At 47.5% G+C, this 12,679-nt stretch overlaps 1 pseudogene; it reads right to left on the reverse strand.

Annotated features, from left to right (window-relative positions):
- Nucleotides 1-527: 527 nt before the first annotated feature.
- On the reverse strand, nucleotides 528-9,912 carry LOC129172251 (uncharacterized; annotated as a pseudogene).
- Nucleotides 9,913-12,679: the final 2,767 nt, after the last annotated feature.

Here is a 12,679-nt window from a genome sequence, read left to right on the forward strand (position 1 = left end):
CCCCCTCCCCTGAGAGCTGCAACGTGCTCTGTGTAACTAGGGAATCCCCAACAGAATAAAAGGGAGGAGAACGCAGAGTTTACTCAGAACGGATCGAGGTTGTAAACTGAGTACATCTCTGTCTGTTCTCCTCACGAGTAAAAGCAATCTTGTTGTCTTCTTTCTTCTAATTGTGTTTAGAATGTTTTAGGGTGCTTGAACCTGACAGTGGCCAACATGCTAACTACTACTAAGTACATGCTAACCACCGTGCGGCCCGCTTAATATATCAATTTCATGAAAATTAAAAATGGTTTATGTTTTTAGTAGTAGGGGGTACATGGCTTCAAGTCAAATGTCAGAAAGGGTACGCGACGGTGAAAAGTTTGGGAACCACTGCCATAGATGCATTTACTGTAGTTTTGTGTATCTTCCAAATAATTTGTGTTGTACATTTCACAAATCTCACGTTTGCGTTCCAGACCAACACCGAGCCATTCTTTCCCAAAAGATAAATCATAATGCAAGCAAATCTTTATTCAGCACAATTTCCATTTGTTGCTATATGACTCCATAGCACAATTATTTGTGTCAGTAATATTAGCGGTCTTACGCATTTATACTTTCAAGAGTAAAACCCTATGAGATGATTGCAAACAACAGAAAGTGCTCGCAATCTAACCTCGCATGCACGAGACAGCACACAGTTTGTGGGGCATGGGGCTGAGGGTGCCGCCCAGTCGCGGGGTCAGGTCCAGTTGGTCCTCTGAGACCCCCGGGGGAGGGGTGAAGCGGAAGTGCTGTATGAGTGTGGTGAAGAAGATGAAAAGCTCCATTTTGGCCAGACTTTCTCCCAGACAGACCCTGCGACCTGGAGGAGGTGGAAAAACACTTGAGGGGGAGGGGCACTTGATGGGTGGGCACCCCCTCCACGAAGAAGTCACCCACCTGCAGAGAAAGGCATGAAGGCATCTCGCTTGAAGAAGTTCCCGTCTTTGTCCAGGAAGTGGGCGGGATGGAAGGAGTGCGGCTTCTCCCACTCGTCCTCGTCGTAGAGGACGGACATGAGGAGAGGATGCACCGTCGTCCCCTGGAGACCAAAACCACTCACATGACATCCATTTGCATCCTTCAAGAATTTTTGCTTTCTCCTCAGGCAGACCTTCTTGATGAAGTGACCCTGGAAGGTGACATCCCGACTGGTCCTGTGAGGAAGCGCCATGGGGACGATGTTGCCCACCCTCTGGGTCTCGTGGATGACAGCGTCCGTGAAGGGCAGGTTCTTCCTGTCCTCCACCTGGACCTGTCGATCCCCGATCACGCTGTTCAACTCCTGACGGACCTGTTCTGAAAGTTTACACGCAGCTTTGTCTTCACCTTGCTTTATGATGTTTTTACCGACAGCTCCATCTGCTGGACCTGCTGCACCACTGCTCCTCGACTAAGCTATTTCATGGACAAGTGTCTCGTTACCTTGTATCTTTGGGTACTTGGCCATGAGAAGAAGTCCCCATCTGAGTGTGGTTGAGGTGGTTTCTGTGCCAGCAGCAAACAGGTTGGACACTGTCATCATCAGGTTTGAATTGTGGAAGTGACCCAAGTCCCCGGACTCCTGGAAATCAATGACCATCTGTGTTGGTTTTTGTTTAGTTCTAAAGTACCAGGTAAGATGTCATGTTGTGTTGTGAGACCTCCTGATGCTGCTGGCGAATAAGGAAGGCGTCCACTAGGCCTCTGCTGGCGTGTGGGTTGAGCGTCTCCTTCAGGCCCTGGACCAGCTCCATGGCCATCTTGCGTTTGGCGGCTCCCAGACTGCGGAGCTCCTCTCTCACTGAGAAGAACCACTTTCCTAACCACGGGAATATGTTGTACAACTGTGGAAGAACGGGGATTTGTTTGGATAAGTCATTCTCTGGCTGTCTGTGAGGTATGTGGCGTGCCTCAGGGTTCTGTCCTAGAACCACTCCTATTTATTCCCCATATGAGAAATGGAGCAGCCAGACGACCAACAAGACTTATAATCCTGTCATCTTGATGGGTTGCCAAGAATTTAACTAGACGTACAGCAGGTGTCCACGTGTCCCTTAAGGTTCAATTTACGAATGGTTGGACACCAAGGTAACTCTTGACCTTTACATGCGTGTTCCCAAACGATCAAGGGTACAAAAGCAGAACCTTTGAGCGTACCACCCAAAAGGCAAGATGTTGATCCTGTCCTCGTAAAAGCGTGTTCCAGGCAACCACACGAGACAAACTAGACTTTCTTCCCTAATGTTTGTATTTGCTTGTTGGGTCAGTGTGGTTGTTGTTTAACTGCTTGTTGTCTCACAAGAGATGTTTAACCTCAAAAGGTTGTGTAAAAAGGAGGACCTGCATGGTTGGAGCTCCCAAAAGCTGGATGCCCTTGCTGGCGCGGTGCACCATGGCAACAAAGATGGGGTCGTCGTAGCGGAACCTGCTGCCAAACACCAGAGAGCAGATGATGTTGGACACAGCGTAGTTGATGATCTGGTTGTTGTCGAACGCTTCCCCTGCAACATCCACACCAGAAAACATCAGGAGTGGTGGCCAGGCGGATCACAGAGAGGATGACAATTTGCGTACCTTTGTGGTTGGTGAAGACCTCCATGAGGTGTTGGCTTTCCTCAATGATCTTGTCCTCACACGCCTTCTTGCCCATTCCAAAGTCTCTCAGGTTGGTCAAAGCGAAGCGTCTCATCTCCTTCCATGAGTCACCGTTGCTCCATATGACACCTCAAGAGAACACACAGAGTGTTTAGGACCTGTCGTGTGTGTGTGTGTGTGTATGCGTGTGTGTGTGTTCTTACCGTACTCCAGCTTGGACTCCTTGGTGGTGGTCAGAGGTTCTCTCTCTCCAAAGTCTTCGGCGTACGTGACCAGTGCCTCCTTCACTGTCTTGTAGCCAGCCAGGACCACCACCTTGTTGGGCCCCATGTGGAAGGTGAAGACTGGTCCGTACTTCTTGGACATCTTGGACCAGGTGAGGGAGGGATTTCAAAAGAAGTTACAATACAAATTAAACTCTAAAGTCAAACAATTTGACCAAACTATGCGTGACATCACATGAGAGCTGAGGCCAGCGAGCCTGTCTGAGATTATTTATTGTTTTAACACTGCTTCACTTCTTTTTACACTTGTAAAAATGTGACAATTTGCATGATTTCTATTGGTGGAAAATGATTTTAAAGTGTGAGCAAATAAGAGATTGACCAGAGGAAAGGACTGTTTCACCTCATCAGTTCACCGTAGAAGCCACACATTCTAAAGAACGCTGAGAGCTGCCAGGACTTTCCAGGGAGGATCAAAAGTTACTGGAGTTGGTCACAACATCTTCCAAAACATCTGAATGCTTGCTATCAAATACATCTGACATTGAGAAAGCCTGCTCACATAAAAGGGAAAAAAGAGGAGCACCAGTCAGGAGGAAGTGCATCTTCAAAGACTGGAGGAGGCTGATCAAGGTCCCAGTGATTGGTGTCATTGTGATGAGTGATGGTGAGGAGTACACCTCCTTTTTGTCCCTGCCCAGCCCTGGCTGTTCTCAGCACGCCATTCTGACTGCAGAGTTGCTGAATCATTGCACTCAGGCAGTAGCAGCTGCCTGTCCAGATTCTTCAGGACCAAGTGTGTGAACTTTGGGCTTCCCGGGGCTCTGAAGCACTGCAGCACGCCGTGCTTGGGCAGCCAAGCAGTTTGACGGCGCTGCATGAGGAACGTGCGGTGCTAAGCGGTGGTGTGGACAAGGAGCAGCTGCACTCTCAAGTTGAGGATCTGGAGAAGAAGCTTCTGGCTCAAACACAGAAAGTGGAGAGATCTCGCTCAGAACTAGGGGCGAAGGACCTGGACTAACAGTTGGACATTCCAGAGGTGGAGAACAGGCGTCTGAAGTGCGAGATGACCTCCTGCTGGAGCAGTGAAGCAGCATGCAGCTACAGCCAGGATGTCGGGGCTCTGTGGAGGGAACTGTCTCTCCAGGAGAGCCGGGCCTGGCAGAGAGGACGCCACCTTGCTGAGCTGGAGATACAACTGCTTGACAAACTGCCAAAGTGGACACGTTGCAGCAGCAACTGGACTGGTCTACAATAGCACAATTGGAGCCATCGGGTCATTGGAAGTCTGACCAAAACGTTGTGGACCAGTTGCAGAATGCAGAGGCCGTGCGGGATGTCGCTCAGGTGGAGGAGGAGCCTGAGTTCATGGCTGCTCGGCAGCTGAGGAAAGTGTAGCTATAGGAGCAGTTGTGTGCGCAGCGCCACCTGCTGCGAGAACGTCAGATACAGCTGCAAGACTCACAGAGGACCTGCGGTCAATCGAGGATGCAGCTTGTGGTCTATGACAGCGAGATAGAGCGCGCCCAGAAGAAGCTGGTTGCAGAGCTTGTGCACTTGAAGGAGAAGAACCGTGTGATTGAGGAGGTTTCGTCAGGGCTGAGAGCAAGATGAAGGCTATGCACGAGAACCTGGCAGGAGTGTGCATCAGCTGGTGGGTCTTCTCATTGAGGCAGCATGAGGATGTTGCTGGCCTCCATATTGACTGCAGATTACTGTGGATTTTTTTTTCTCCAGGAATTTTTCTTTTAGGATATTGGAACAAACCTTTTTGAATAGATTTATTCAAAATATTTATTCGGTCATTGTGAAGTAAAGGACTTCTAAATGAACTTTAACAGGATTTTTTTGTGTTGAAACATTTGTGTACGTCCCCTACTGTTTATCTTTTTGTAATTATTGTGGGTATGAATAAGTCGGGGCTGGTGTGTAGGATACAGGTTATAAGTTTGTGTGTTTCGGTTGCCTGAGCGCAGAGGGGGGCCGCACGGTGGCCTAGTGGTTAGCATGTTGGCCACACAGTCAGGAGATCGAGAAGATCTTCAAATCTCCGTCTGAGTGGAGTTTGCATGTTCTCCCCGTGTGTGCGTGGGTTTTTCTACGGGTAGTCCGGTTTCCTCCCACATTCCAAACATATCCATGTTAGGTTAATTGACGACTCTAAATTGTCCATATGTATGAATGTGAGTGTGAATGGTTGTTTGTCTGTATGTGCCCCACGATTGACTGGCGGGGCTGTCTCGCTCGAAGTCAGCTGGGATAGGCTCCGGCATACCCTAGTGAGGATAAGCGGTAGAGAAGACAGATGGATGAGTGTAGAGGGGCGTGGTCGCGTGGGTACAGGTGGGTGTGCGTGCTTACATACACGGAAGCCAGAAATGGCATGCACTTGCTTGTGCCAGGAGGAAGGAGAAGAGAGGAAAGGCTGGGAAGCCGTCATTTTGACTGTTTTGATATACTTTTACATTCGCATTGTCACATTTCCTTAAACTGCTGCAGCCATCAATTTCACATGGAAAGTATCTGTTTGCTATCCGGGTTTGGTCTGATCATTATCCAATATTATTATAATAAACCTGCACCACCTGTTGAGCATCTCTATACAAGACGGAGTACCCATTCCAACCCTTTCATCGGCAAAAGGTAAAAGGCAAGAGGGAAAATTATTTTAAAATGTGAACAAATAGGAGATTAACCAGAAGAAAGGACTGTTTGACCTCAGAGGGTTCAGTTCACCAAAGCCACACATTCTTTAAACCATCATGCAGTAATCCCGCATTTCAAAATAAAAGTTATGACCACTTAGCTCAGAAGTGGACTTTGCTTTTGCATCTCAGATGTTTTATTAGAGGTCGTGTAAGGACACAATTGGAATGACGGCAAAAGGGCGGAACAAAACCAAGAGTCCAAAAGTCCCGAGTGGTATTATCGTGGTCGAATGGCATCTAGAGTCCAAAATAAACAAAACCCAGAATGCGTCGTAACTTTCAACTTCTACTTCAAGGTTAGTAAACGTGCGGCAATCATCAGTGTGCGCCGTGTCACAGCCGCGTTCGCACTCGCTCACCTCCGTGAGGGTCCAATGTGGTCTACGGAGGTCCAGCTGGAGCAGATTCCCCAGCAAGGGGAGCGGCCTGGGCCCTGGAGGCTCCCTGCGGGACTCCTGCGAGCTGGAAGCCGAAGAGGAGACGACATAGATCAGCAGCAGCACCAGCAGACCGCCGAGCGCCGAGCTGAAACTCAGCGGGACAAAAACGTGCGCAAGCTCCATGTCTCCCAACCACAATGTCTCTTTCCTCCTACCCCGGAACACTGTCCCTGCAGACAACAACTCCAACCCACAGGGCGGGGCCGCCTGTCTGCTATGAGGACACCCACTTGAAACAGGACCAAAACTATGACGTCACTTTAAACATACATTCAAATTAGAGTTCACAATTTTTAATTATGACATTATAATGGTGACTATTCTATAACAATCATAATAAATGTCTTTAAATATCCAATAAGAATCATAATAGTAACAAAAAATTCCATAACAATAAGGAGAACGTCTCAGCATCCTGTTGGAACATTTTACACACTTCAGGGGGGTCAAAGGTTGATATGAAGGTGATTCATTATCAAACGGTAAAAATGTAAAAATGAAAAATATAAAAATGTTTACATGTCAATATTCACTTTGTAGCTCAATTTTCTTCAGAGGTTCAAATGTATTCTAATATACTAACATCTACATAAAAAACTACATAAAACACTACATGAAGAAGTACATGAAGAACTACATGCAAAGAGCTCGCAGCTCGTGGTCAGTCGGGCTGAGTGTGAAGCCCACCCGTGGGGTCAGGTCCTCAGAAACCCCCGGTGGAGGGATGAAGAAGATGAAGAGCTCCGTGCGGGCCAGACTCTCTCCCAGGCAGATCCTTCGACCTGGACCACAGGAAAACCAAGAAGCTGACACTTGCACAGGGAACTTGCTTGTGTTTCTGCCAACTCTCCCTGTCCTTTCTGTGCTATGTGATGACTGCTGTGCTATGAATTCTGCCTAGTAACATGTGAGCAGGCAAAACAATCTAAATAAGTGCATTTCGGTCATTAAGCGTTCTGTTATGTCCATAAAGGGTAGATGAGACACTAGTGGACTAGTTTTTGCCTTTGTTGTCTTCCACGTATAGCACCCACCTGCAGAGAAAGGCATGAAGGCGTCACGCTTGACAAAGTTCCCGTCCTTGTCCAGGAAGTGGGCAGGATGGAAGGAGTGCGGCTTCTCCCACTCGTCCTCATCGTGCAGGACAGACATGAGGACATAGACGGTGGTCCCCTGTAGACAGACGGTAAGGTGAATGTTTACGTCTTTGTCTTGTTTTCACTGTTCTCTATCAAACCTTCTTGATGAAGTGACCCTTGAAGGTGACGTCCTGGCTGGTCCTGTGAGGCAACGCCATGGGGACGATGTTGGCCAACCTCTGGGTCCCCAATCACCCTGCTCAGCTCCTCACGGACCTGCTCTGAGGTGGGACACATACCTTCATGAGCTGGTGTGGACACGTGCAAGACGTGAGGGCAGCTTCTTACCTTGGATGTTTGGATACTTTGCCATGAGGAGAAGAGCCCACGTCAGCGTGGTGGTTGTGGTCTCAGTGCCGGCAGCAAAGAGGTTCTGGACCGTCCACATCAAGTTTTCATCATGGAAGTGACTCTTGGTGATGCCAGACTCCTGCAAGACAACCAATCAGCATCCAAAGTTGGACACGTCTTTAAGTGTGGACACACCTCCAGCTGTTGCTTGCGGACAAAGAAGGCGTCCACCAAGCTTCTGCACATCTGTGGGTTGAGGCTTTCTTTCAAACGGTGTAATACTTCCAGATTCTTCCTACTGCAGTTGTCAGTTAGGCGGAAGAATTCCTTGTTCTGTGGCAACATCTTGCCGAGCCACGGGAACATGTTGAAGACCTGAGGAGGACGCTCTGACGGTGAAGACAAGGATGAAGACGAGTAGAAGGGGAGGAGCTACCTGAGCTGGGGCGAGCCGGCCAGCTGGACTTTCCGGTTCATTTCGTCCACCATGGCTGTGAACTCTGGATCGTCATACTCAAACCTGCTTCCGTAAACGATGGAGGAGATGATGTTGGAGACGGCGTAGTTGATGGGCTGAGTGGTATCAAAGGATTCTCCTGAAACCATCGATTGACACAGAAGTGTTCAAATCTCAACTTGTACAGTATTTAAGTTCTACAAGGACGGCCTTACCATTGAACTTCTTGATGACCTCCATGAGGTGTTGGCTTTCCTCAATGATCTTGTCTTCACACGCCTTCTTATCCATTCCAAAGTCTCTCAGGTTGGTGAGGGCGAAGCGTCCCATGTCCTTCCACGATTCTCCATTGCTCCATAAGACCCCTGAGGAAACCAACGTGCAGAGACGGCTCCATGAAAAGGACCACTTGATGTTTTGTTGTTAAAAAGCGACTCACCGTGGCCTTTGTTATACTCCGTCACGATTCGAAAGGTGTCTCTGTCTTCAAACTTGTCCGCATGGTTGACCAGTGCCTCCTTCACCGTCTGGTAGCCGGCCAGAACCACCACCTTCTTAGACCCCAGGTAGATGGTAAACACCGGGCCATACTTCTTGGAGAGGTACGAGAGAAGATCAATGTGAACATCATGTATGCATGAGGATATAGTCAGTGCTGTGGTCACCTCCACCAGCGTGTTGTAGGGTCTCTTCAGGTCCAGCTGCAGAAGATTTCCCAGCAAAGGAAGTGGTCGTGGTCCCGGAGGTTCATAGCCACCCTCACTGGAGTTAAAAGTGGATGAAGCAAAGTAGACCAGGAGCAGGACCACTGCAACCCCTAGCAGGGGGACACCGGTGTCCGCCTGGAGAAATACTTCCAGCAGTCCCATCTTCTGATTCGAAGTGTGCTCCTCTGCGTGCTTGTCCTCACAGCAAACACAAAAATGTTGTGATGTGAAACTTGATCCAAGAAACGTGCGGGGGACTTTCTCGTCAGTCTGGTTCTCCAACCTTTGTCCAAATTTAGGTTCAAAGTCTCACATTTGTGTTGGACGTTTGACGCCTCTCAGTCGCTTGATGCATTTTTTTAGTGTGTTCCAACACAGACCACCAGTGGGAGTAGGGGGGGCGTCCCAGAGGGACAAGAACAATACCTGACCGACAACTTTCAACCTGGACAGCACTGCGTAAACATCCTTATACATCAGATAAACGTCATGTGCTGTCTCCTCAGTTGTCTTTTCCACTGATCACCACCAAAGGTCACAAGTGGCTTCAACAGCCTGTTCATGACCTAAAAGCTTTTACATTCCATATCTGAGGTGTCGCAAGATCTGGGATCAGCGTTTCATACAACAATGACAAACAGAGTGAAACCTCTTGTCAGTTGTAAAGTCGCTTTGTCTCTGTGTGTGTGTGTGTGTGGTGGGAGGGAGGGGGGCCACTACATACACACACAGCAAAAGAGTGGAGCTTTGTGAGGAGCAATGCAAGGTAACATAGTAAAGTTAGGAGGTAAAAAGACGCTTACAAAGCCAAATGCCAGAGTCCCTATATGGGAATATTAATAATAAGCAAAGTGAGCCCGTCAACACAAACGAGCCACTACACCGACTATGTTTGAAAGTGGTGACAACATAAAAGGCAACAAAACTCACTCGCCCACCTCAAACATATCCACCTGACCCAATGTTCCCATCTGGGGAAAAAAATCTAGTATCCAGATGCAGAGGCTTTGTACCGACAGCCAACACTCACTCAAGTAAATACAAACAAAACAGCACAAAATTGTGTGTATTCACAGAGAGTGTAGTTTAATACATCGAAATGCTGCTCTATAACACAGTTGGAAAAGCCAGCACTTTGAGAAATGCTGCAAACGTTTGATAGACAGTACGAATTGCCTGTGAGAAAAGACATGCCACAAATGCCAGTTCCAGAACTTTACGGCGTGAAAGATGACATGTTGAATTATTATTATTTATTGTCATAATAACATTAGTGGTTTATGTGGGCGGTATATAGTGAGAGTGGTTCCACAGGCCATGGTAAAGGAGTGGGGAGAGACCAAGCCAGTGGGGACAAGATCTGGGCAGATGAACTCAATCTGTTTTTCAACAGATTTGAGTCTTCCCCCACTCCCTCCCCTACCAACTCACCACTCTTCACCCCCACATCCCCATCCCAGCCATCCTCTACCCCCCTCTCCATAACTGATGATCAGGTGAGGAGTCAGCTGAAGAAGATCAAGGCAAGGAATCAGCCCGAGAATCCTCAAGGACTGTGCTGACCAGCTCTGTGGAGTTCTCAGGCACTTGTTCAATCCCAGCCTGAGCCTGGAGAAAGTCCCGGCCCTGTGGAAGACCTCCTGTGTGGTCCCAATACCAAAGACGCCACGTCCCTCAGGGTACGGTGCTCTCCCCTTTCCTCTTCACCCTCTGCACCTCGGACTTCACACACAACACCACACAGTGTCACATCCAGAAGTTCTCTGACGACAGAGCCATTGTGGGTTGTGTTTCAGAGGGGAATGATCTGGAATACAGGACGGTCATCAGGGACTTTGTCAGCTGGAGTGAGCTTAACCAGCCGCAACTCAACACCAGCAAGACAAAGGAGATGATCATTAACTTCCAGAGGAAAACATCCCACTTCACACCGGTGAACATCCAGGGAGCAGACATAGAGTTGGTCGACAGCTACAAATTCCTGGGTGTTCACCTTAACAACAAACTGGACTGGTCCGTCAACACCCAAGCCCTCTACAAGAAGGGCGAGAGTCGCCTCCACCTGCTGAGGAGACTGAGGTCCTTTGGTGTGTGCAGGACTCTCTTACGGATCTTTTATGACTCTGTGGTGGCCTCAGCCATCTTCTATGCTGTGGGCTGCTGGAGAGGGGGCAGCACGGACAGGGACAGGAGCAGGATCAATAGGCTGATCAGGAGAGCGAGCTCTGTCCTGCACGGTCCTCTGGACTCCGTGGAGGAAGTGGAGGAGAGAAGGATGTTGGCTAAGCTGACATCCATCATGGACAACACCTCTCACCCGCTACATGACACTGTTGTTTCCCTTAGCAGCTCCTTCAGCAGCAGACTGTTACACCCACGGTGTAAGAAGGAGAGGTTCCGCAGGTCCTTTATACCGACCGCTGTCAGGCTCTACAACACCTGCACCACCTGAACCATGTTGTAGTCACTATGTATTCTTTACACTGTATTCTTTACTTGCGTATCTTGCTTGCTGCTGTAACAAGTGAATTTCCCCGCTGTGGGGTAAATAAAATACAAACACAAATACAAATACAAATCCAGGCTTTGTGCTCAAGATGCAACTCTACAAAACCTAACATCAGCAATCAGACTTAATTGGTCCCGCGACGGTGCTTATCAACTTACTTTGTCAAGTGCGCGTTCACACGAAAGGGGGCGTTTGACATCATATTATTGTACTTCCGCTGAGAAGTGAAGCAATACCACCCAGTGCGTTTTACAAAAAATGAGTACGTAATTATTATGGAGTGTTATGAGGAGTTCCAAAAAGATTACGACTGCTAAAGCAACACCGTTTCTTTTAACGCACACGCATCGGCTCTCTATTACGACGACAGACAGTGGCACAGTCACATAGTGTCTGACGCTCTTTTATAACTTTCTTCTTACCTGAACACATCAACAGCAGTGCAATTCCAACACCATATATGTGTCTCCAAATCCAAACAAACACGTCTCTCGTCCATTCATTGCAACAACACGTCCTCATTGTCACCAGACAGACCGCGAGAAGCGTTCACGAACGCACCGAACATCACAACAACGTCTTTATCATGCGTGTATGGGTGGTCTAAATCAGCAGAAATGCAATGAAAATCAATAAGTGGATATTCTTATCACTCACTCATTCTTATCATCAAGTACAATTTGCTGCATTTAAGTGTGCTCGGAAATCCCAGAAAATTCACTCAAAACATGTGAATTCAACTTCAATGATGTGGTGTCTCTGAACGCCACTCCTCATTGCGTATTAATAACACAAATGAAAGTCTGATTCAAATAATCTGCTATTAAAGAAACCAGTGTTCGGTAAATACATTTTCAGACAAGTGTGCCATGCTCATTCATGACAACTTTGATGGTTCTTATTTGCCTTATTGTTATTTTTGTTCCAGTGTGTAACACCAGCCGGAGCAAGTAAGGAATGGTAAGCATTTCTCATCTTAAATGTTGTTAGCAAAGAGTCTTTGCTAACACAAGTCTCAAGAATGTTAACACAAAACACGCTTGTATAGTTTTACAATTAGAGATTTACAATTACATAGTTTTACAATACATGGTCTCACGTGCATAAAAAATCTAAATGTAAAGGGGTCAATTAAGTCATTGTAAATACGTTATGTAAATGTTTGATATAATTACACAAAATGTATGTTCAAGTAATACCTGATGTGTTTGTATTGTCATGTTATTCATGTGGAACGTCAATATTGTCTGTTGCTGTGTACCCCCTACTGCTCTAATTAGTGTGACACCTTTCATTATAAGTTTGGGCCACGCCTTTGTACTTCCCTTTTTGTTCGTGATCTCCAAGTGAGAGGTAGGCGTCCGTATGGCTCCCGAAATTTGTGTTTAAATTTAGTTTAGAACTTTATTTCTTATCCTAGGTGTCATGAGCTATGTGCTGCTTTGCTGCCCTCTGGTGTTCTCTGTTTGCAGCACATCTGTCGACCCAAGGGAGGAGCTCAAGCACACCTGCGGTTAATCAGGCTGGGACTATTTAAGACCTGCTGTGTTGTTTGTACTTTGCCAGTTTGTCTTCTCTTGTCCACCCATGCTACCTTGCC

The sequence above is a fragment of the Dunckerocampus dactyliophorus genome, chromosome 19, assembly GCF_027744805.1.
Source record: "Dunckerocampus dactyliophorus isolate RoL2022-P2 chromosome 19, RoL_Ddac_1.1, whole genome shotgun sequence".
NCBI lineage: Eukaryota > Metazoa > Chordata > Actinopteri > Syngnathiformes > Syngnathidae > Dunckerocampus > Dunckerocampus dactyliophorus.